This window comes from Oreochromis niloticus, linkage group LG10 (genome assembly GCF_001858045.2).
Source record: "Oreochromis niloticus isolate F11D_XX linkage group LG10, O_niloticus_UMD_NMBU, whole genome shotgun sequence".
Classification (NCBI taxonomy): domain Eukaryota; kingdom Metazoa; phylum Chordata; class Actinopteri; order Cichliformes; family Cichlidae; genus Oreochromis; species Oreochromis niloticus.
Genome location: NC_031975.2, coordinates 462,579 through 485,927, shown reverse-complemented (window position 1 = coordinate 485,927; position 23,349 = coordinate 462,579). Strand labels below are relative to the sequence as shown.

At 43.5% G+C, this 23,349-nt stretch overlaps 1 protein-coding gene across 2 annotated transcripts in view; it reads right to left on the bottom strand.

Annotated features, from left to right (window-relative positions):
- sim2 (SIM bHLH transcription factor 2) overlaps positions 1 to 23,349 on the bottom strand; it is a 61,049-nt gene that overhangs the window by 31,489 nt on the left and 6,211 nt on the right. The window lies entirely within an intron of this gene.

The following is a 23,349-nucleotide window of genomic DNA, read 5'->3' as shown; positions in this document are numbered from 1 at the left end:
CCTGCCATTAATTAATTCTTCGATCTTAAATATGATCAACCTCTCTCTAATAATCGGCTATGTACCACAGGCCTTCAAGCTGGCTGTAGTTAAACCTTTACTTAAAAGCATCTCTAGACCCAGCTGTCTTAGCTAATTATAGGCCAATCTCCAACCTTCCTTTCATATCAAAAATCCTTGAAAGAGTAGTTGTCAAACAGCTAACAGATCATCTGCAGAGGAATGGCTTATTTGAAGAGTTTCAGTCAGGTTTCAGAGCTCATCACAGCACAGAAACAGCTTTAGTGAAGGTTACAAATGATCTTCTTATGGCCTCTGACAGTGGACTCATCTCTGTGCTTGTCCTGCTAGACCTCAGTGCTGCGTTTGATACTGTTGACCATAATATCCTATTAGAGCGATTAGAACATGCTGTAGGTATTACAGGTACTGCACTGCAGTGGTTTGTATCATATCTATCTAATAGACTCCAATTTGTTCAAGTAAATGGAGAGTCCTCTTCACACACTAAGGTTAAATATGGTGTTCCACAGGGTTCAGTGCTAGGACCAATTCTATTTACATTATACATGCTTCCCTTAGGCAGCATCATTAGAAGACATAGCATAAATTTTCACTGCTATGCAGATGACACGCAGCTCTATCTATCCATGAAGCCAGGTAACACACACCAATTAGTGAAACTGCAGGAATGTCTTAAAGACATAAAGACCTGGATGGCCGCTAACTTTCTGCTTCTTAATTCAGATAAAACTGAGGTTATTGTACTTGGCCCTGAAAATCTTAGAACTATGGTATCTAAGCAGATTCTTACTCTGGATGGCATTACCTCGGCCTCCAGTAACACTGTGAGGAACCTTGGAGTCATTTTTGACCAGGACATGTCCTTCAATGCACATATTAAACAAATATGTAAGACTGCTTTCTTCCATTTGCGCAACATCTCTAAAATTAGAAATATCCTGTCTCAGAGTGATGCTGAAAAACTAGTTCATGCATTTATTACTTCCAGGCTGGACTACTGTAATTCTTTATTATCAGGATGTCCTAAAAACTCACTGAAAAGCCTTCAGCTGATCCAAAATGCTGCAGCAAGGGTACTGACAGGGACTAGAAAGAGAGAGCATATTTCTCCTGTTTTGGCTTCCCTTCATTGGCTTCCTGTTAAATCCAGAATTGAATTCAAAATCCTGCTCCTCACATACAAAGTCTTAAATAATCAGGCCCCATCTTATCTTAATGACCTTGTAGTACCATATCACCCCATTAGAGCACTTCGCTCTCGCTCTGCAGGCCTACTTGTTGTTCCTAGAGTATTTAAAAGTAGAATGGGAGGCAGAGCCTTCAGTTTTCAGGCCCCTCTTCTGTGGAACCAGCTTCCAGTTTGGATTCGGGAGACAGACACTATCTCTACTTTCAAGATTAGGCTTAAAACTTTCCTTTTTGCTAAAGCATATAGTTAGGGCTGGACCAGGTGACCCTGAATCCTCCCTTAGTTATGCTGCAATAGACGTAGGCTGCCGGGGATTCCCATGATGCATTGAGTTTTTCCCTTCCACTCACCTTTCTCACTCACTATGTGTTAATAGACCTCTCTGCATCGAATCATATCTGTTATTAATCTCTGTCTCTCTTCCACAGCATGTCTTTATCCTGTTTTCCTTCTTCACCCCAACCGGTCGCAGCAGATGGCCGCCCCTCCCTGAGCCTGGTTCTGCCGGAGGTTTCTTCCTGTTAAAAGGGAGTTTTTCCTTCCCACTGTCGCCAAAGTGCTTGCTCATAGGGGGTCATATGATTGTTGGGCTTTTCTCTGTATTTATTATTGTGCTATCTACTGTACAATATAAAGCGCCTTGAGGCGACTTTTGTTGTGATTTGGCGCTATATAAATAAAATTGAATTGAATTGAATTGAATTTTTTAACAGTTACCTTTGGAATATTTTGTAGCGAGGTATTTTCATGACTGAACTTGTTGCACAAATGGCATCCTATCATGATACCATGTTAGAATTCACTGAGCTCCTCAGAGTGACCCTTCTTTCACAAAAGCTTGTAGAAGCAATCTAACTCGTGCCTAAGTGCTTGATTTTATACACCTGTGGCCATGAAAATCATTCTGACACCTGATAATTATTTGGATGGGTGAGTGAATAGTGGCAACATAGTGTAATTTCAGATTTGCAGCTTCATGTTCTGGACTCTCGGGTGAAGAGAAGATGTTCCACACCTCTGTTGGTGAGGTGGCTATGCAGATCTGTAGCCTGAAAGTCATTGGTGCTTGTCATGACAGTATTATCTGAGCCAAACAGTATTACTCAAAAAGCTATACATAGCTTTTGGCACTGATGGTGCCTTTCCAGATGTGCAAGCTGCCAGTTTCACAGGCATGAATGCGCCCCCTTCCTATCAAAGGTGCAGGTTTTGAACTGACTGCTGATAACAAGCTGGAGTCCTTAGTCCTGACAAAATGGTGTCCATGTTTTCCAAAAAGAATAGTTAATTTTAAATTAGCTTTGGCCCAGAGAAGATCGCAGTGATTCAGAATCATGTGTATTCTTCTTTGTATGATAGCGATTTAACCTGCATGTTTCAGTGTATTATTGTAGGGTCTACCTTACAATATAAAGCACCTTGAAGCAACTGTTGCTCTGATTTGATGCTGTATAAATAAAATTGAATTGAAATTGAAATGAAAAAAAGATGCTGAAAATAAATATAAAAAATACAAAAATAAGTTGACCAATATTATACGTGTATGTAGAAAGGAGTATTATAGTAAAACATTGATCAACAATAAACATAATATGAAGGGAATATGGGATGTTTTAAACGGTATCATTAAGAATAATTCTGGACAACAAAGTTATCCTCAATATTTTATTGACAATTACAATATTATGGAAAACACGGCTGATGTGGTCAACAGCTTTAATCATTATTTTGTAAATATTGGACCAAATCTGGCAGAACAAATTCCTGAGTCACTGCCATCAGTAGACTGTAGTGAATGCCTGATTGATATGAACCCTAACTCAATGTTCCTCACAGCAGTGGAGGAAAAAGAAATAATTGACACTGTACACATTTGTAAATATAAAACATCTACTGATTGTAAAGATATTGACATGAAAATCGTCAAGAAGGTCATAGAAGGAATTGTAGGACCTCTAACATATATTTGCAACTTATCATTTCAGACTGGAAAAGTTCCAAACAAAATGAAAATAGCTAAAGTTGTGCCGCTGTATAAAACTGGGGATAGACACCACTTCACAAATTACAGGCCTGTTTCTTTATTACCACAATTCTCCAAAATCCTAGAAAACCTGTTTAATAAACGATTAGACAAATTCTTAGATAAATATAAATTACTCTCTGACAGTCAGTATGGATTCAGATCAAAAAGATCAACATCTCTGGCATTAATCAAATCAATTGAGGAGATTACAAATGCTATAGATCAGAAACAGTATGCAGCTGGACTATTTCTGGATCTCAAGAAAGCATTCGACACAATCAATCATGACATATTAATTAATAAACTGGAACAGTACGGGATCAGGGGGGTTGTACTGCACTGGGTGAAAAATTATTTAAGTGACAGGAAATAATTTGTGAAGCTGGGTGTCCATTCCTCATCATGCTTGGACATTGCTTGTGGTGTTCCACAAGGCTCTGTACTGGGTCCAAAATTATTTATTATTTATATAAATGATATTTGTAAGGTATCTGATATATTAAAACTAGTATTATTTGCAGACGACACAAATATTTTTTGTTCTGGGGGGAATCTAAAGGAGCTGCTGGATACAATTACTTCAGAAATGTGCAAAATTAAAAAATGGTTTAACAGGAACAAACTATCGCTAAATCTAAGTAAAACTAAAATAATCTTATTTGGGAATTCCCTTAGAAATGCACAAGTGCAGATTCATATAGATGGTGTGGAAATTGAAAGAGTACTTGAACATAAGTTTCTTGGTGTGATTATAGATGATAAATTAAACTGGAAGTCTCATATAAATCATATACATAACAAAATTTCAAGAAGTGTTTCAATCTTGAGTAAAGTAAAAAACATTCTGGACCACAAATCACTCCACATTCTCTATTGTTCCCTGATTGCACCGTATTTACATTACTCTGCAAGTGTTTGGGGCAATACTTACAAATGTTCGCTATCATCAATCTTTATATTACAAAAAAGGGCCATAAGGATAATCCATAAAACTGGTTACAGAGATCATACAAATCCACTATTCTTAAAATCAAAAATTCTAAAATTCACAGATCTGGTTCATTTTCTCACTGCACAAATTATGTATAAAGCAATAAATAACCTGCTTCCTGACAATATTCTAAAACTGTTTTCTAAAAGGGAACAGGGATACAATTTGAGGGGGGAATTAAATTTAAAACATCCTTGTATCCGCACAACATTAAAAAGTTTTTGCATCTCTGTGTGTGGAGTGAAGCTGTGGAACAGACTAAGTAAAGATATGAAGCAATGTCCGAGCATGGCGCAGTTTAAACAGCGGTTTAAGGATATGGTTTTGCAGGGTACAGGGAGGAGGTAGAGATTTGATAGGGTGTTCTTGTCCAATATTTTCATGTATGTGGGGGTGCACGGGTATGTTGTTATGGGTATATATATCTGTAGGTTGTGTATCCTTTGAGGTGTTACTGGGGTTATTGAAAATGTGTATGTGTGTATGTGTATATACGTATGTATGTATATATATATATATATATGTATACATACAAAATTAATAAATAAATTTTTTTTTAAAATACACATAACATATAATGTAATTGCAAGGAGGTATTTCTGTAGTCTATCGATTACTAGATAGTGGAAAAGGGGTGGGATTAAATAAGCTTATGCTTCTTCCTGCTCCTTTTTTAACATGAAAGTTATTTGTAGTTGTGGTTGCTCGTTTCCCTTTTGTTTTGCTTTGTTTATTTGTCTCTTTTTCATTCTATGTTGTTGTACTTTTTCGACATGTTCAAAATAAAGATTCAATCAAATAAAATTGGATGGCAAGGTGAATGGTATTCACAGACAAAGATTTCTGGAAGTGTGTAAGGAAAGACCACAGTTTAGATTTTTAGTCTTTTCCATATCTCACAAACACATCACTAAGATGTTCTTTTTATACCCAACCATGTGACCTAATGATTAAGTTTTCTTCCTGCTGTTTTTTTGTAGCACCACTTGCTCGTCCAGTCTTTTATTGCCCTTGTTCTATTTTGGGGTTTTTTTAAGATGTGCTCCTGCCATCAAATTTACATTTTTTAGAATGAAATATTAAAATGTCTCAGTAAGACATTTGATGCTTTTTTAAGCTTTTATTGTGAATTGTGTGGTTTTTTTGCAAATGTCACAAACTAACTAATGGCAGTTAGTGCGTGAGGTTGAGAGGTACCAGCTAGATATAGTCAGGCTCACCTCAACACATGGCTTGGGTTCTAGAACCAGTCTCCTGGAGAAGGGGTTAGGGATACGTCATGGAAAAAGTCTTTCGGTCTACCTCAAAGAGATTCTGGCAAACTGTCAGGTGACTCAGGATGGAAAAGCGGTGCTCTACCTGCACTGTGTATAGTGCGGGTGGAGTGTTGCTGACTTCGACTGAGAACATTGTTAGGCGGTGAAAGGAATACTTCAAGGACCTCCTTAATCCCACGGGCATTTCTTCCATGGAGGAAGCAGAATCTGGGGACGAAGGGGTGACTTGTCAAACTCTGGGAGTGAGGTCACTGAGGCAGTTAAACAACTCCTCGGTGGCAGGGCCCCTGGGTAGGATTACTATAGGTCAGGGGTCAGCAACCCGTGGCTCCGGAGCCGCATGCGGCTCTTTAGTCCTTATAGTGCGGCTCCGTGTGGTTTGGGAAAATAAATTAGAAGTATTTAGCTGAAGTGTATTTTATTTGTGTTTAGTTCTTTTTTAAAAAAACTTGTAGTTCTATATTGGAAGATTGTTGTGATTTTGAAATATAAAAATAAAATTATATATTTTTTTTTTTTCATCGCTCAAAGTAAGCGTCACACTCGGGGAAGCCGGTGCACCCGCCGAAACGCCGTGCATTTATCGAGACTTTCAATCCCAGATAGGCCAATTATGGATCTTCGGATCCACATTATGTCGGCAGCTGTTCTCCACCGTGAACTATGTTAAAAACAAACACCGCTCCCGCCTCACAGATGACAGCTTTCAGTCCTGCGTAAAGATGAAAGCCCCGATTTGCAGATGCTGTGCGCAGAGGCTTGGGACCAGAAGTCTCATATCACGGCGGACCCGACGATGTTTGCATGAACACGCTTTTCAGCATCTCTTTATTGACCACTTTTCACACACGGTTGCTGTACGCATACAGCCGGCTGTAGCTTTTCAACTCACAGCCCGACGACACAACAGCAGAGAGAGCACAGACTTTAAGGCGGCAAGGCGTGATTGCGGGTGCCGCTCAGGTGCGTCCGACTCCCATTCAGCGGCACTGCAGACCATGCCCCGCCACACACATTAACCAGGTAAAATAGATATTTAGGCAGAATTTTGCAAATATCTATTTTTTTTTAGCGGCATAGTGCTTTTTTTCCAATTACTTTTTAAAAGGGTGGCGGCTCACAACAGTTTTTGTTTGCTACATGGATCATTTTAGTTCAGCTGGGTGTCTTTCCTTTTGTTATATTTCTTTAAGAGTTCAAAATGTGTTATTTACTTAAATAAAATGTAATTTTCTCTGTAGCACTTCATGGATTTTATAAGCAACACACCTTAGTTGCTCTGTGGATTCTTTTAAAAAGCAGTGAAAATCTTTTCTGTTCAAACAAGCCTATTGTTGATCTACGTATTTTATATTCTTTATTATTATTATTTACATTTGATCTTTTACATTGTGTATAATGTCTATTGATTGTATTGTTTATTTTAATATTTGTGTACAGCGCTTTGTGATTGCCTGTCTGTGAAAAGCGCTTAATAAATAAACTTTACTTACTTACTTTAGTTGTTCACACAAAGCACAAAGGTAAAAAAACAATATATACAGTGTTATCTTCATTTTAGATTTCAAAAAGTATTTGTGGCTCCCAGTGTTTTCTTTTGCGTGGAAACCGGGTCCAAGTGGCTCTTTGGGTGTTAAAGGTTGCAGACCCCTGCTATAGGTGAATCACATTCTGCATCCTCACTGTGAAAGTCTATGCCAAGATGCTGAAAAGGAGAATCCGTTCATTAGTCGAACCTCGGATACAGGAGGAACAATGCGGTTTTCATTCTGGTCATGGTATACTGGACCAGCTCCTTATCCTCTTCAGGATACTTGAGGTCCATGGGAGTTTGCAAAACCAGCCTACGTGTGTTTTGTGTACTTAGAGAAGGCATTCAACCGTGTCTCTTGGAGTGTTCTGTGGGAGGTGCTTCGGGAGTATGGGGTGTCTGGACCATTCCTAGGGGCCATTCGATCCTCATACAACTGTTGCAAGAGCTTCTGGTGGGTGATGGGCTCCGCCAGGGCTGCCCTTTGTTGCCAATTCTGTTTGTAATTTTTATGGAAAGAATTTCTAGGCATAGCCAAGTGGCGGAAGGCTTTCACTTGGGTGGTCAAGATCGCGGGCACAAGCGGCGGAAACGGGCTTCCTCCGAAGGGTAGCTGGCCTCTCAGAGATAGGGTGAGGAGTTTGGCAATCCGGGAGGGGCTCAGAGTAGAGCCGCTGCTCCTCCACATCACCCAGGGTGAGATTATATCTCTCGGCTGGCCTGGGAATGCCTTGGTGTTCCCCCAGACAAGCTGAAGCAGGTGGCTGGGGAGAGGGAGGTCTTCTTTGCTTAACCTGCTGCTCCCACAATCCAACCGCGGATAAGTGGAAGAAGATGGATGGATGGATGGATGGATGGATGGACGGATGGACGGATGGACATTTGTAAATTATTGCATTCCCTTTGTTTGTTTATTTGTTGGTTTTGGTTTTGGAGCTGGGATAAAATATTTGAACATTATTTTTATTTTTACTGCTTTTGCTTACACTTCATGAAAAAAGTTTGCTTGAAATTCATGCAAATTTCTCGAAAATGAAAACAAAAACATAACATGTACATAAGTATTCACAGCCTTTGCTCAGTACTTTGTTCAAGTACCTTTGGCCACAATACAGCCTCAATTTTTTTGAGTAGGATGATACATGCTTGGCACACCTATTTAGGGCAGTTTCTCTCACTCTTCTTTGCAGAACCACTGAAGGTCCATCAGGTTGGATGTGGAGCATTGGTGCACAGTCACATGCATGTTTAGATCTCTCCAAAGATGTTCAACCAGGTTCAAGCCTGCGTGCAAGTCTGCAAAAAGTTCAGTCTTTGTTTCATCTGACCAGAGTATTTTGTTTCTCATGGTCTAAGAATCCCCCAGGTGCTTTTTGGCTAACTCCAGGCAAGCTGTCATGTGTTTGGATGTGTTACTGAGTAATGGCTTCCATCTGGCCACTCTATTATGCAGGACTGACTGTAGGAGTGCTGCAGAAATGGTTGTCCTACTGGTAGGCTCTCCTCTCGCCACAGAGCAATACTGGAGTTTTGTCACAGTAACCATCAGGTTCTTAGTTACCTAAGGCCCTTCTACCCCAGTTGCTCAGACTGGCCAGGTGGCCAGCTCCAGAAAGGGACCTGGTGGTTCCAAACGCCTTCCATTTATTGATGATGGAGGGCATTTTGCTCATTTGGACCTTTAATGCAGCAGATCTGTGCCTCAATACAATCCTGCCACAGAAGTCTACATTTAATTCCCTGAACTTCATGACTTGGTTTGTGCTCTGAAATGCATCTTCAGGGACATTACATAGACAGGTAATGTCCATATGGCTTTCCAAATCATGTCCAATCACCTGAATTTACCAGAGGGTTAGAGTTAGGATTAGACAGACAGATGAACAGTGGAAACAGGATGTTCAGTTTTAAGATAATACTTTGGTTTTGTTTGTTGTGTAATTGTTTGTTTTAGCATAGGGCACCTATAGGTACAAGACTGGGAGACCAAACTGAAACCTCGGAATAAATACATGAAATACGAATCACACACATATTACCACCAGCATACTTTAATCTCACTGTGTAAAATATTTGATGTAACAAATTACTGAAACAAATGAGTTTAGAGAAATTTAGACTTGTCACCGTCTATTACTTTAAATGCTCTAATCAGTGTAAACACAAATGCTTTCAACTGTAAACCTGTTCCAAGACAACAGACAGTGGGTCACAGAAGGTCTTATTCCTGAGTTTTTCCTGTGGATGAGTGTCGTGTCACATCAGCTGATAATGAATTTATTTGTGGTCTTTTATCTGCTTTTACTTTTCAGTGCACTGTGTCTTGGATATTTTTTAATCGTCAACGCACAACCAACATGTAGCATCAATCGGTAAAATCATTTTTAACCGTGAGTTCCTCCTGTCACTCTGGTGTAGTGGCTGGAGGGTATTCCTCCAGAGCGTGGCAGACCGTATGGAATATCTTCATGTAAGAAAAGGGGGAGACGAGGTGGAATTTGAAGACAACAATGACTGCCAAAAGCTGCCGGTTCTCCCTACAATACTCTTGTCCAATGTATAGTCCTTATGGAAAAAGATGGATGAGCTAGAAAGCTTGGGTCACACTGAAACATGACGTGAGAAAAACTTGTAGGCTTCATCAAGACATGGCTCTGTCATCCGGATCAGGAGAAGGAGCTGGCACTGACTGCATCCCTTTTCGTCTGGACCGTTCAGTGGAGACCACCAACAAGCAATGGGGAGGAGGTGTGTGCTTCTACATCTGAAAAGGTCCTGTAACACTGTGGTGGCTCGTGAGAAGCTCTCCTGACATTGAGCTGTTAACAGTCTCACTCCGATGCTTCTACTTGCCCTGTGAATTTCGGCAGATGTTTTTCACAATTATTTATATTCATCTGCGTGACGATGCCTCTGTTGCATCTATGCTGATGTAACACAGAGGCTTGACACAATTTGTCCAGATGCCCAAAAGTGTGTCATCTGTGATTTTAATAATTTAAAATGGAACATTTGTGACACGAGTTGTGCTTCCGCATCGTTGCCCCTGCCTTCCCTTCCAGTCGAGTGAACGCTGGCGCGCTTGGCTGCCGCTGCTCACCAGTTATTATTATTTTTACTTTTATTATAATTTTTCGGTTGCTGACGACAATTTGAATCGAGTATCTAAGGCGCAACGGAGTATCTAAGGCGCAACCCTGTTTTGACTTGTTTTCGCAATATTTGCGGGCTTTTATTGCTTGCGCTGCAGCTGTCAGCTGGTTGTTCGGTCCCTCCGTTTGTGTTCAGTGCTCGGCCCTGATTAAGATGTGGATCCACAGGGTGTTGGTGTGGCTCGTGCTCACCTGGGTTTTTTTATCCATCATTCATCACCCGACGACAGCTCTTCTCCAGTACTCTGCTGCGGATCTTTTGCGGCTCCGATTTTGCCTGGCTGTCTCTGCACCTGTGGCTCTATACTTCTACCCGGACATCACCTTCAAGCCCCGCCGCAGGTATATCCACCGAGGGCTTCGGCGGAATTTCAACATCAGTGACACTAACTCAATATTGTCCATCTGGTCAAAAACTCGTCGTCCTCCCCGCAAGACTGACCGGGCTGTCGACCACAATGTGCTGGCACACCTGGCTAGATCAACTAAGCCTACTGTCAGGCATGGTAATTCCAGCATCAACTTCGGTCTATTAAACGTCCGCTCTCTCACTGGTAAGGGACATCTCATCCATGATCTCCTCTGTGATCGTAAGTTGGACTTTCTTTGCTTGACTGAAACATGGCAACAGCTTAATGACTTTGCTTCTCTCAATGACTCTCCATCTGAGTTTGTTTACACCTGTCAACCTCGCATCTCCGGGTAGGGCGGAGGTCTCGCGATAATTCACCGGAAGCACTGGAAAGTTCTCCCTGTCTCTGCCCCTCCCTCCCATTCATTTGAATACATTGCACTACAGCTCCCTGGATCTACCCCCACCATCATATGTACTGTTTATCGGCCACCTAACCCAAATAAGATGTTTTTAAATGAATTTTCTGCTCTTCTCACTCATTTCTCTGTACTTTCTCCAAATCTGATAATTGTTGGAGACTTTAATATTCATATGGACAATGATAAAATCCCTCTTTCCAGAGATTTTACCTCCTGCCTGGAAGGGTTTGGGCTTCTACAGTACATAAAATCCCCTACCCATTCTAAAGGTCATATCCTGGATTTGGTCTGTTGTTCTGGCATTACCCCCACCCATTGTAAAGCCACATTGTTTCCCCAGTCTGATCATATGTTTATTTCTTTTGATGCAAATATAACCGCTTCCAAAACCTGTATCTCTCGTAATATCACTTTTAGGAAAATTAGTAATATTAACCCAGCTGTTTTTTCATCTGCCGTCCATGACCTTCAATCTATTCACAGCTCCTCAACCCCTCATGAACTCGTTTGCCATTATAATGTCAACCTTCATAACCTTCTTAACATATTTGCTCCCCTTAAACATCGAACTGTCTCATTTTCCCGTTCAGCACCATGGTTTACCCCCGACCTGCGTCATCTTAAAGCTAAAGGACGCCAACTCGAATGTCTATTCAAGAAAACTGGACTTACTGTACATAAAGAAATGTACAGCAATCATGTTTTGTTCTATAAGGACTGCATTGCCTCAGCCAAATCTGCTTACTACTCTGGTTTAATTAGTTCTAATGAAGGTAACTCCAGGTCTCTCTTTTCATTGTTCAGTAAAATTACAAAACCTCCAGACACATTCCCCTCCCACATGTATTCTGTTGATTTTTGCAACTCTCTTATCTCTTTTTTCACTTGTAAAATCTCAGATATTCATGTCAACTTAACTCTTTAGGAGCTTCTGACTCTGAAGTAGACTTCCTGTTTCCCCCACTGTCTTCCTGTCAGTTATTTTCAAGCTTTAATCTTCCCTCCATAACTGATGTATCTAATCTTATTAAAAAAATCTAAGTCATCCACCTGTCAACTTGACCCTCTCCCCACTGTGTTAGTTAAAGCCTGTCTTCCCTCGTTAGCACCTCTCATAACCAATATTATTCATTCCTCACTGAACACTGGAATTGTTCCTGAAGCACTGAAAAAGGCTTCTGTTATTCCAACTCTCAAAAAGCCTGGTGCAATCATAGCACAGAAACTGCTCTGTTAAGAATTACCAATGACCTTCTGATGGCAGCAGATTCTGGTCTCCTATCCATCCTCATCCTTCTTGATCTTAGTGCGGCGTTTGATACCATTTCTCACAATATTCTCCTGAACCGGTTAGCATCCATTGGCATTAGTCACACCCCCCTTGCCTGGTTCACCTCATATCTCTCAGACCGCACTCAGTTTATCCAATTTAAATCCCATTCTTCAAGTCTCTATCCTGTTTCTGCTGGTGTGCCCCAGGGTTCAGTATTAGGGCCTCTTTTATTCATTATTTACATGCTCCCTCTTGGTCATACATTCCGAAAATATAATATCAGTTTTCACTGTTATGCTGATGACACCCAGCTCTACATTTCTTCTAAACCCAATTCATCCCTCCCACCTACCTCCCTCTCAAACTGTCTTATTGAGATTAGATCCTGGTTCTCCTCCAATTTTCTCAAACTCAACAGTAATAAAACTGAAGTTTTACTTGTTGGTACACCATCTATCTTAACCAAATCCCACAGTTTTTCCATTAACATTGAAAATTCTGCTACCCTTCCCTCCCCTCAGGTTAAGAGTTTGGGTGTCATACTTGAAAATACTCTTTCATTCCAGTCTCACATTAATTACATAACCCGGTCTGCATACTTTCACTTACGTAATATTAACCGACTCCGTCCCTTCCTTACCGCTCATGCTGCTGCCATCCTTGTCCATAGTCTTATTACGTCCCGTATTGATTACTGCAATTCCCTCTTATTTGGTCTCCCTAAAAGGTCCCTTCATAAACTCCAACTTCTTCAAAATTCTGCAGCACGGGTCATAACTCGTACTCCGTTAAGAGCTCATATTACCCCAGTTCTTCAGCAGCTTCACTGGTTGCCCATAGAAGCCAGGATAAATTTTAAAATCTTACTTCTTACATACAAGTGTATCCATAAATTTCTTCACAAATAAAATTTTTATCATTAGAGAAAAAATTACCAATAATCATCCCACAGATGTAACATTATCTACAGCTACTTTTAGTACTATCAATGTTAAGTTAGACTCTTTTTCTCCAATTGATCTTTCTGAGTTAACTTCAATAATTAATTCCTCCAAACCATCAACGTGTCTTTTAGACCCCATTCCTACAAAACTGCTCAAAGAAGTCCTGCCATTAATTAATGCTTCAATCTTAAATATGATCAACCTATCTCTAATAATCGGCTATGTACCACAGGCCTTCAAGGTGGCTGTAGTTAAACCTTTACTTAAAAAGCCATCTCTAGACCCAGCAGTCTTAGCTAATTATAGGCCAATCTCCAACCTTCCTTTCATATCAAAAATCCTTGAAAGAGTAGTTGTCAAACAGCTAACTGATCATCTGCAGAGGAATGGCTTATTTGAAGCGTTTCAGTCAGGTTTCAGAGCTCAGCACAGCACAGAAACAGCTTTAGTGAAGGTTACAAATGATCTTCTTATGGCCTCTGACAGTGTACTCATCTCTGTGCTTGTCCTGCTAGACCTCAGTGCTGCATTCGATACTGTTGACCATAATATCCTATTAGAGCGATTAGAACATGCTGTAGGTATTACAGGTACTGCACTGCAGTGGTTTGTATCATATCTATCTAATAGACTCCAATTTGTTCAAGTAAATGGAGAGTCCTCTTCACACACTAAGGTCAATTATGGAGTTCCACAGGGTTCAGTGCTAGGACCAATTCTATTTACATTATACATGCTTCCCTTAGGCAGCATCATTAGAAGACATAGCATAAATTTTCACTGCTATGCAGATGACACGCAGCTCTATCTATCCATGAAGCCAGGTAACACACACCAATTAGTTAAACTGCAGGAATGTCTTAAAGACATAAAGACCTGGATGGCCGCTAACTTTCTGCTTCTTAATTCAGATAAAACTGAGGTTATTGTACTCGGCCCTGAAAATCTTAGAAATATGGTATCTAAGCAGATTCTTACTCTGGATGGCATTACCTTGGCCTCCAGTAATGCTGTGAGGAACCTTGGAGTCATGTTTGACCAGGACATGTCCTTCAACGCACATATTAAACAAATATGTAAGACTGCTTTCTTCCATTTGCGCAACATCTCTAAAATTAGAAATATCCTGTCATGTTTCGGCTGTGTAAAGGCAGGAGAAGGACCCAAACGCAAAACTCACCGAGACAAACGTGAACTCAAAACACTGCTTTATTGCAGGCTAGTACGAAAAAATATAACAAACCTAAACTGGGACATGGATAACTAGAGACACACAGGGAAACACAGCCATGAGGGAGAACGCGACACAGAACTGAGGGAGACACAGACATAAATACACAGAGGGTTAACGAGGGAAGTGGGAGCACACGGGGAACACAGGTGACACTGATAATCATAACAAGACACGGCAGGAGTGAACGCAACACTGACGGGAGACTGACAAAGTAAAACAGGAAGTACAGAGGTTCAGACAGGAGGAGAGAGAGCACGGGGAGAGCACAGACATAACGGGCTGGGGAAAACATTGAATAAAACACAAGGAGGGGAGACGAGGGCTCACAGATACACAGAGGGGCACACAGGGGGTAAAAGTCACAAGGGGAAATCAAATAAGAAACAACTTAACAGAGCAACCCAGGAACCATGGCCTAAATAAAGAACAAAATACAAAAATACATGAAAACTAAGAATGCTGGGCCAACATGGCCCAGGATCATGACATATCCTGTCTCAGAGTGATGCTGAAAAACTAGTTCATGCATTTATTACTTCCAGGCTGGACTACTGTAATTCTTTATTATCAGGATGTCCTAAAAACTCGCTGAAAAGCCTTCAGCTAATCCAAAATGCTGCAGCAAGAGTCCTGACAGGGACTAGAAAGAGAGAGCATATTTCTCCTGTTTTGGCTTCCCTTCATTGGCTTCCTGTTAAATCCAGAATTGAATTCAAAATCCTGCTCCTCACATACAAGGTCTTAAATAATCAGGCCCCATCTTATCTTAATGACCTTGTAGTACCATATCACCCTATTAGAGCACTTCGCTCTTGCACTGCAGGCCTACTTGTTGTTCCTAGAGTATTTAAAAGTAGAATGGGAGGCAGAGCCTTCAGTTTTCAGGCCCCTCTTCTGTGGAACCAACTTCCAGTTTGGATTCGGGAGACAGACACTATCTCTACTTTCAAGATTAGGCTTAAAACTTTCCTTTTTGCTAAAGCATATAGTTAGGGCTGGACCAGGTGACCCTGAATCCTCCCTTAGTTATGCTGCAATAGACGTAGGCTGCCGGGGATTCCCATGATGCATTGAGTTTTTCCTTTCCAGTCACCTTTCTCACTCACTATGTGTTAATAGACCTCTCTGCATCGAATCATATCTGTTATTAATCTCTGTCTCTCTTCCACAGCATGTCTTTATCCTGTTTTCCTTCTTCACCCCAACCGGTCGCAGCAGATGGCCGCCCCTCCCTGAGCCTGGTTCTGCCGGAGGTTTCTTCCTGTTAAAAGGGAGTTTTTCCTTCCCACTGTCGCCAAAGTGCTTGCTCATAGGGGGTCATATGATTGTTGGGCTTTTCTCTGTATTTATTATTGTGCTATCTACTGTACAATATAAAGCGCCTTGAGGCGACTTTTGTTGTGATTTGGCGCTATATAAATAAAATTGAATTGAATTGAATTGAATAAATCTGCTCCTTCATATTTGTGTGACCTGCTCCATATCACCACTATTTCCCGCCCTCTCAGATCCACATCTGCTATTCATCTTACTGTTCCGTCCTCACGCCTTATTACTATGGGGAACAGAGCCTTCAGTCGCTCTACTCCTCAGCTCTGGAACTCTCTTCCTCCAGCCATAAGCCTCGCCTCTGTCAGTGCGCCCCAGGGTGGCTGTGGCTACAATGTAGCTTGCCATCACCAGTGTGTGAATGTGTGTGTGAATGGGTGGATGACTGGTTGTGTAAAGCGCTTTGGGTCCTTAGGGACTAGAAAAGCGCTATACAAATACAGGCCATTTACCATAAGAAATATTGACTCCCTTTCCGTATTTAAGTCACAGCTCAAAACACATCTGTTTAAACTAGTTTATTCGCTTTAGTGCTGCTTTTATCTGTTGTCAAGCTCTGTTTTGCAATTTTAACTTATTTTATGTATTTTATGACTATTGTTCCCTTTATTAATTTTGTTCTTTGTAAGGTGACCTTGGGTTTCTGAAAGGCGCCCCAAATAAAATGCATCATTATTATTATTATTATTATTATCATTATTATTATTATTATTATTATTATTATTATTAATGGACTTCTATACAGACATACCAGACATTTTAAATGAGAATAAGAAAGAAAAGTATGTCTTTGTGCCCCCTTTTCCCTGTTCATGCCCTATCAGCCACCCTGGCTAAACTTTGCTAGATCCGCCCCTGCACAGTTACCAGCCGTCAGCTGCGTAGAAAAGGATCCTGGTGTAGAAAGTAATATTATGTGGAGGTAAACACAGACGACACGAGAGCTCTCGATTATCACTCGTCGTTTATTCTCATCACCACAGAACTGAACTCTTTTCCCTCCAAAACATAACAACAACACTTCCTGAGGACTGGGTGTGAGTGGAGCCCTCCAGTGGTCCACCACACATGCCCCCCCCGAACACCCAGTAGGGTCATCCCCTAGTCCAGAACCCTTGCCTTAATCAAACATCCAGAACGGCTGAACCGGGGAGGTGGAGAGCTGGCTGAGGGGAAATGTGCCTGAGAAGCTGAAGATAGCTCGGGCCCTGCCAGGTGGGGGGTGCTCCCAGAGGAAGAAGCAGGGTTGTCCAGTCCAGTGGAAGGCGGGCGGCCACGGCCGGGGCCTGAGCCGGCACCAACTGATCATCCTGCAGTACATGTGCCGGCTTAAGCCTGTCAATAGAAACAGTCTCCTGACGACCCCCAAAGTCCAAAAGGAAATGCTTCCGGCCCGGTTGAATAACCCTAAAGGGGCCGTCATACAGTGGACGCAGCGGAGGCCTATGAGCGTCATGCCTGACGAAAACAAACTGCGAAGAGTCCAACGACCTCGGAACAAAGGTGTCGGGCAGACAATAGTGCACTGGGCCAGGAAGAGAAAATGAGTCTCTTGGGGGACGGAGAGACAGCACAGAGGGAGCGAAGCACGGGGGTGGGCACTCGGGCAAGAATTCCCCGGGGACCCGGAGGGGCTGACCGAGGACAAGTTCAGCCGGGGAAACCCCGAGGTCTTCTTTAACCGCGCAGCGCAACCCCAGTAAAACCCATGGGAGGCGGTCAACCCAGTCGCCATCTGTGAGAGAAGCACGGAACGTGGCCTTAAGCGACCGGTGGAAACGCTCGCACATCCCGTTGGCCTGCGGGTGGTACACAGTGGTTCGGTGGACCTTGACACCCAGGCCGTCAGCCATGGCAGACCAAAGCTCGGAAACAAACTGGGGGCCCCTGTCTGAGGTGATGTCGGCGGGGGACCGAAACGCGAAACCCACGTTGACAAAAATGCCCTGGCCACTGCTGCAGCTGTAGTGGACGCCAGAGGCACTGCCTCAGGCCAACGGGTTGTGCGGTCCACCACAGTCAAAAGGTGCGTGAAACCTTGTGACTGCGGCAGGGGACCAACCAGATCCACATGTACATGATCAAAACGCCTCCCTGGAACGCGGAAGGATTCGAGGGGCGCCTGTGTGTGCCTATGGATCTCAACGCGTTGGCATGGGATGCACGCCGCTGCTCATTCTTTCACCGATTTACGAAGGCCCGGCCAAACGAACCTAGAGCTGACCAGCTTGACCGAGGCCCGGACGCCTGGATGAGAGAGGGCGTGTAGGGAGTCGAAAACGCGACGACGCCACGAAAGTGGAACTACAGGGCGTGGTCGGCCGGTGGAAACGTCACAAAGCAGGCTAGGCCCGCCATTCCACACGGGTCTGTCCTCCAGTACAAGGCCCGTTTGCTCAGACCGAAGGGCAAGGACGTCCGGGTCAGCGGCCATAGCGTCAAAGTCTATGCCAACATAAACGGGAGAAACCAGCACGCGGGATAGACAGTCGGCCACGCAGTTGGACTTACCAGCCACGTGCTGAATGTCAGTTGTGAACTCGGAAATGGCTGCCAGCTGGCGCTGCTGGCGCCCGCTCCACGGGTCAGAGACCTTGGACATCGCGAATGTCAAGGGTTTATGATCAACATACGCGGTGAAACTCCGACCCTCGAGAAAAAAACGAAAATGCCGGGTCGCAAGGTGCAGGGCCAGCAACTCCCTGTCAAAAACGCTATATTTGCGCTCACTGTCCCTAAGCGTGCGACTGAAAAAGGCAAGCGGTTGCCAGACACCGGAGACCCGCTGCTCCAAAACTGTGCCCACCGCCACGTCCGACGCATCGGTGGTCAACGCGATCTCCGCCGATGGAAACGGGTGGGCAAGCAGGGCGGCGTTTGCCAGCGCGGCCTTGGCATCAGAAAACGCCTGGATGCGTTCAGGGAGCCAATCAATCGGGTCCTTAGCAGTTTTACCCTTCAAGGCAGCATAGAGAGGCTGCAGCAGGTGCGCGTCTCTGGGGAGAAAGTGGTTGTAGAAATTGATCATCCCCAAGAACTCCTGCAGTGCTTTAACGGACGCGGGACGCGGAAAAGCCGAAACGGCCCGGACCTTGTCCGGCAACGGAACCACACCGTCAGCGGAAATGCGGTGGCCCAAGAAATCCAGAACCGGCAAGCCGAACTGGCACTTGGACGGGTTGACGATCAGGCCGTGTGCCGCCAAGCGCTGGAAAACCTGACGCAAATGTGACGCGTGCTGACTCTCAGAACAGCTGGCCACCAATATATCGTCAAGGTACACGAAGACGAAAGGCAGCCCGCGCAAGACAGAGTCCATCAACCGCTGAAAAGTCTGGGCGGCGCCTTTCAGGCCGAACGGCATGCGCAAAAATTCAAACAGGCTGAAAGGGGTAATAACGGCAGTTTTCGGGACGTCTTCGGCGCGCACGGGAACCTGGTGATACCCCCGCACTAAGTCAATTTTAGAAAAAATCGAGGTGCCGGCGAGGTGGGCGGAAAAATCCTATATGTGGGGAATGGGGTAACGGTCGTTCTCCGCGACATTATTCAAATGGCGAAAATCCCCACACGGCCGCCACCGACCGTCGGACTTGGGCACCATGTGTAGCGGAGAGGCCCAGGCACTATTCGAGCGCTGCACAATGCCGAGGCGCTCCATGGCGGCAAACTCTTCCCGAGCGACGGAGAGTTTCGCGGGGTCAAGGCGGCGCGCGCGTGCGAACACCGGGGGACCGACCGTCGGAATATAATGTTCAACCCCGTGCTTCGTTGCCGTGTTTGAGAAATTAGGAACAGTCAGTGAAGGGAACTCAGAGAGCAAACGCTGAAAAACATTCCCAGAAGTCACCAAATTAGCCCGATTCAGGGGCTCGATGGCGCGAGTGAAACAGGGTACTGAAGAAAAAGACTGGGCGTCGATTAAGCGTCTGTTAGCGACATTGACCAGCAGTCCGTGAGCACAAAGAAAATCAGCGCCCAAAATAGGAACAGAGCTAGCGGCAACAACAAAAGTCCATTGGAAATCCCGACCATGAAAACAAACACTCACGAACCTTTCCCCGAACGTTGCGATGGGAGAGCCATTAGCCGCAATGAGCTGCGGTCCGCAGCCCGCTGCTAAACTGTCGAGGCTCTTCTGTGAGCCGGAGTCGACCAGGAAACGTCTCCCGGAGAGCGAGTCTTCTATGAAGAGCAGCTTTTCTTTGTCGCCAGCGGTCGCGGCCGCTACAGCGCGCTGTCGGGTCCCGTGTCCCAGGGTAGGAAAAACACAAGGCAGCAAACAGTGGCGCGCTCTGGGGCCAAAACGCTGATGGTAGAAACAGAGGTCCCGTCCGCGGTGTGGCTGTGCCGCGACCTTTGCCGCCAGCGAAGGAGCGGACACGTCGGGGCAGGTCAGCGGGGAAGTAGGAGGCGAGGCTGGAACTAGGTCGTGATCGTGGAAAGCACGGGTAGCCAAGAGAATACGATCCGCGTCCTCAGCCAGGGAGCGATAATCCTTCGTGCCCAGAAGTGGAGAGTTGGCGAGGCCGGCTCTCACGGCCGCCGGCAGCTGTCGGAGGAAGATGTGGGCGAACAGGAATCCCCCGTCGTCCGGACCGAGAAAGGACAGCATGCGCTCCATCAGTTCGAGAGCCGTACCGCCACCCAGGCCTGAGAGGGAGAGGAGCTTCTCGGCTCGCTCTGCGTCGGAGAGGGCATAGCGCTGAAGAAGCAGCTCCTTAAGGGCGGCGTACTTCCCTCGGGCAGGTGGGTCCCGGAGGAGAGGCAACGCACGACGGGTGGCTAGCGGGTCGAGAGAGGCCACCACCTGGTGATATTTCGTGTCGTCAGCCGAGATGCCACGAAGGGCGAACTGAGCCTCCACGTGCACGAACCACGACGGGGGATCGTGAAGCCAAAAGTCCGGCAGCTCGAGCGGCACAGCAAACGCAGCCGCAGCCGGAGGCAGAGGGCTGGCGGCTGCTGATGCATCCAGAGCGGAGTCGGTGCCACCATCGGACTGCAGCATGTTCGAGTCAGGGGTCACCAATGTGGAGGTAAACACAGACGACACGAGAGCTCTCGATTATCACTCGTCGTTTATTCTCATCACCACAGAACTGAACTCTTTTCCCTCCAAAACATAACAACAACACTTCCTGAGGACTGGGTGTGAGTGGAGCCCTCCAGTGGTCCACCACAATTAAATAAATTCTAACAACAGCTTATCAAGCTTAAACGTGCTGCTGTTGTTTAGCCGCTGGTTTCCTCTTTCTGGTGCAAAGTGGGCCAAAAACAAAGAAGAGAGACGGACTTGCGACAGAAAAGCCGATCAGCTGATCATTGATCAGTTTCATGATTGAAGTAGCAACAAGAGAGGGAGAGATAGAGAAGAGGCAGTCGCTCCATATATCGGTTGTTAAGCTTAACATGGGAATGCTTTGCAAACATTCAGAGATGAACTTACACGCTTGCTTTACTTCTCTGGGATAACCTTCTCGGAAATGAAATGCCGGTTTGGTAGCGATGCTACAAATACACACAGCCGCTCTATCACGTGACGCATACTGCTGCAACATGCTAAGGTTATGAACTGAGTTACGCCGTGTCGCAAGTTTTGTGAGGTGCATTCATGATATTTAATGGATCGGATTACATTTTTTATTTCCCTCCGATATCCGATCCAGTAATTTAGGTCAGTATCGGACCGATACCGGTCCATCTCTAGTAACAACATTAATGATCTCTGTTAATCTGTCTCATCATATATCACTTTTGTGTGGACTCCAACTAAAAAGTTATTTATCCAAAACCCAAATGTTGGATAACCAAGGAAATCAAAGCATTCATCAATAACAAAGAAACTGATATACAGATGTGGAGATGTTCCTGAGAAAAAAGCTGTCTCCTGAGAGGTACGAAATTAAAAAGGCTAAACAAATTATAAGGCTAAAATTGAGGTGAATTATAGAAATAAAAATCTTACAGCTGCCTGGCAGGGAATTAAAAATATGCCCTCCATTAATCAGTATGCTAATGCATAGCAGTTGTACTTACATGACTAGTAATGGAAACCTTTGAAAAGTAAAAGTATTAAAAAAGTATTATTGTGTCCTTTATTAATGGAAAACTTGATCCTTTGCTATTTGCTTATCAACCAAGTAAGTGTGGATGACGCTAAACTATTCACATTAAATAAAGTCTATTAGCACTTTGAAAAACCCAGTTCTCATGCATCTGTTTTGCAGATTTCTCCTCAGCTTTTAATAAGATTCAACCTCATATTTTGATGGAGAGACGTGCCTCTTATTTTAAACTCCCAGACCAGCTCCTAATGCTGATTTTACACTTTCTTACTGACAGAGCTCAACAGGTCCTCGTTAATGGACAAGTGTCCGTCAGAGTCGTGTCAAGCTCTGGTTCACCTCGGGGCTGTGTCCTGTCACCAGTTCTTTTTAGTATGTAAACCAACAGCTGCTGGACTTGGTATGAGAAAAGATTTATAATTACGTTTTCTGATGACACTGTCCTCTTGTCCTTGCTTCAAGGCAGGGGCGGATCTAGGGGGTGGCATGTGCCACCCTAAAATGATCTCTTGCCACCCCTATGCATACGGCAGTGTTGTTTATTAAAATAAGGTAGCATTAACACTTTGATCCCAGGAACAATTAAAATTAATATAATTGAATTGAAAATTGAATTTTAAAACTGAATACATTGCATAGATGCCCCCACCACCACCACAACCATCACCACCACCATTAACAAATGGTTCAGCCCATAGCAACAAGCTGCAGCCACGCTGAGTCTGTGTTTCAGCTTGTTTTGAAAGTTCGGACTTCAAAGTATACACCAGTTTTTAAATTTTAATGACAGGACACTAAACTCAGAGTTATGATTAAAAAAACGAAGTATAAGCGGTTAAAAAAAAGCATTTTCTCAGGACAGCGTGAAAAACAGTAAAGAAAGAACAAAAGCCACCTCTTTCCTATCGGTGGAAAAATGTACCATAGATAAATAGTTGTATATAACTTTATTGTTTACAAATTTGTGCACAATTCTTTCAAAATGTACACTTTATATTTGCATTTCAAGTTATGAAAATAATTTACTAAACATGTCTGTGTTTTTTACAGTAAAATAATATAACTACTACTAGGATTTTATATTTTGTGTGTGATTTCAGATCAGTTGTGTTAATGTAATATGTCAATGAAAAAAATAACTGTAAATTGAGACACGTGAGGTTGAGCTGAAGAGAATGACACCAAGCAAGGCAAGGAAAAAAAAACATTTGAAGGTGAAATACAAATGTAAAATCAAAAGGAGTGAAAACTGGACAGTTATATTTTGGACCTCACAGGGTGAAATAATGAAAAATTAGATTTAAATTTTTGTTCATGATGGTGCAGATTTCTGACATTTGGTGTAAATTTAAGCAACAATTTTATTTTTTTTAACAAAAGCTTCAGTTAGACTTGTGTTTGTATATGAACTGCCCCATGTTGTGTAGCTTTCTGGATTTTATACTTATTGGGCTACATATTTTTTAATTATACAGGCTATACAGTACATCTAATCAAAATTCACATGTGTTATGTAATTGAAATGTTTAATTATGTG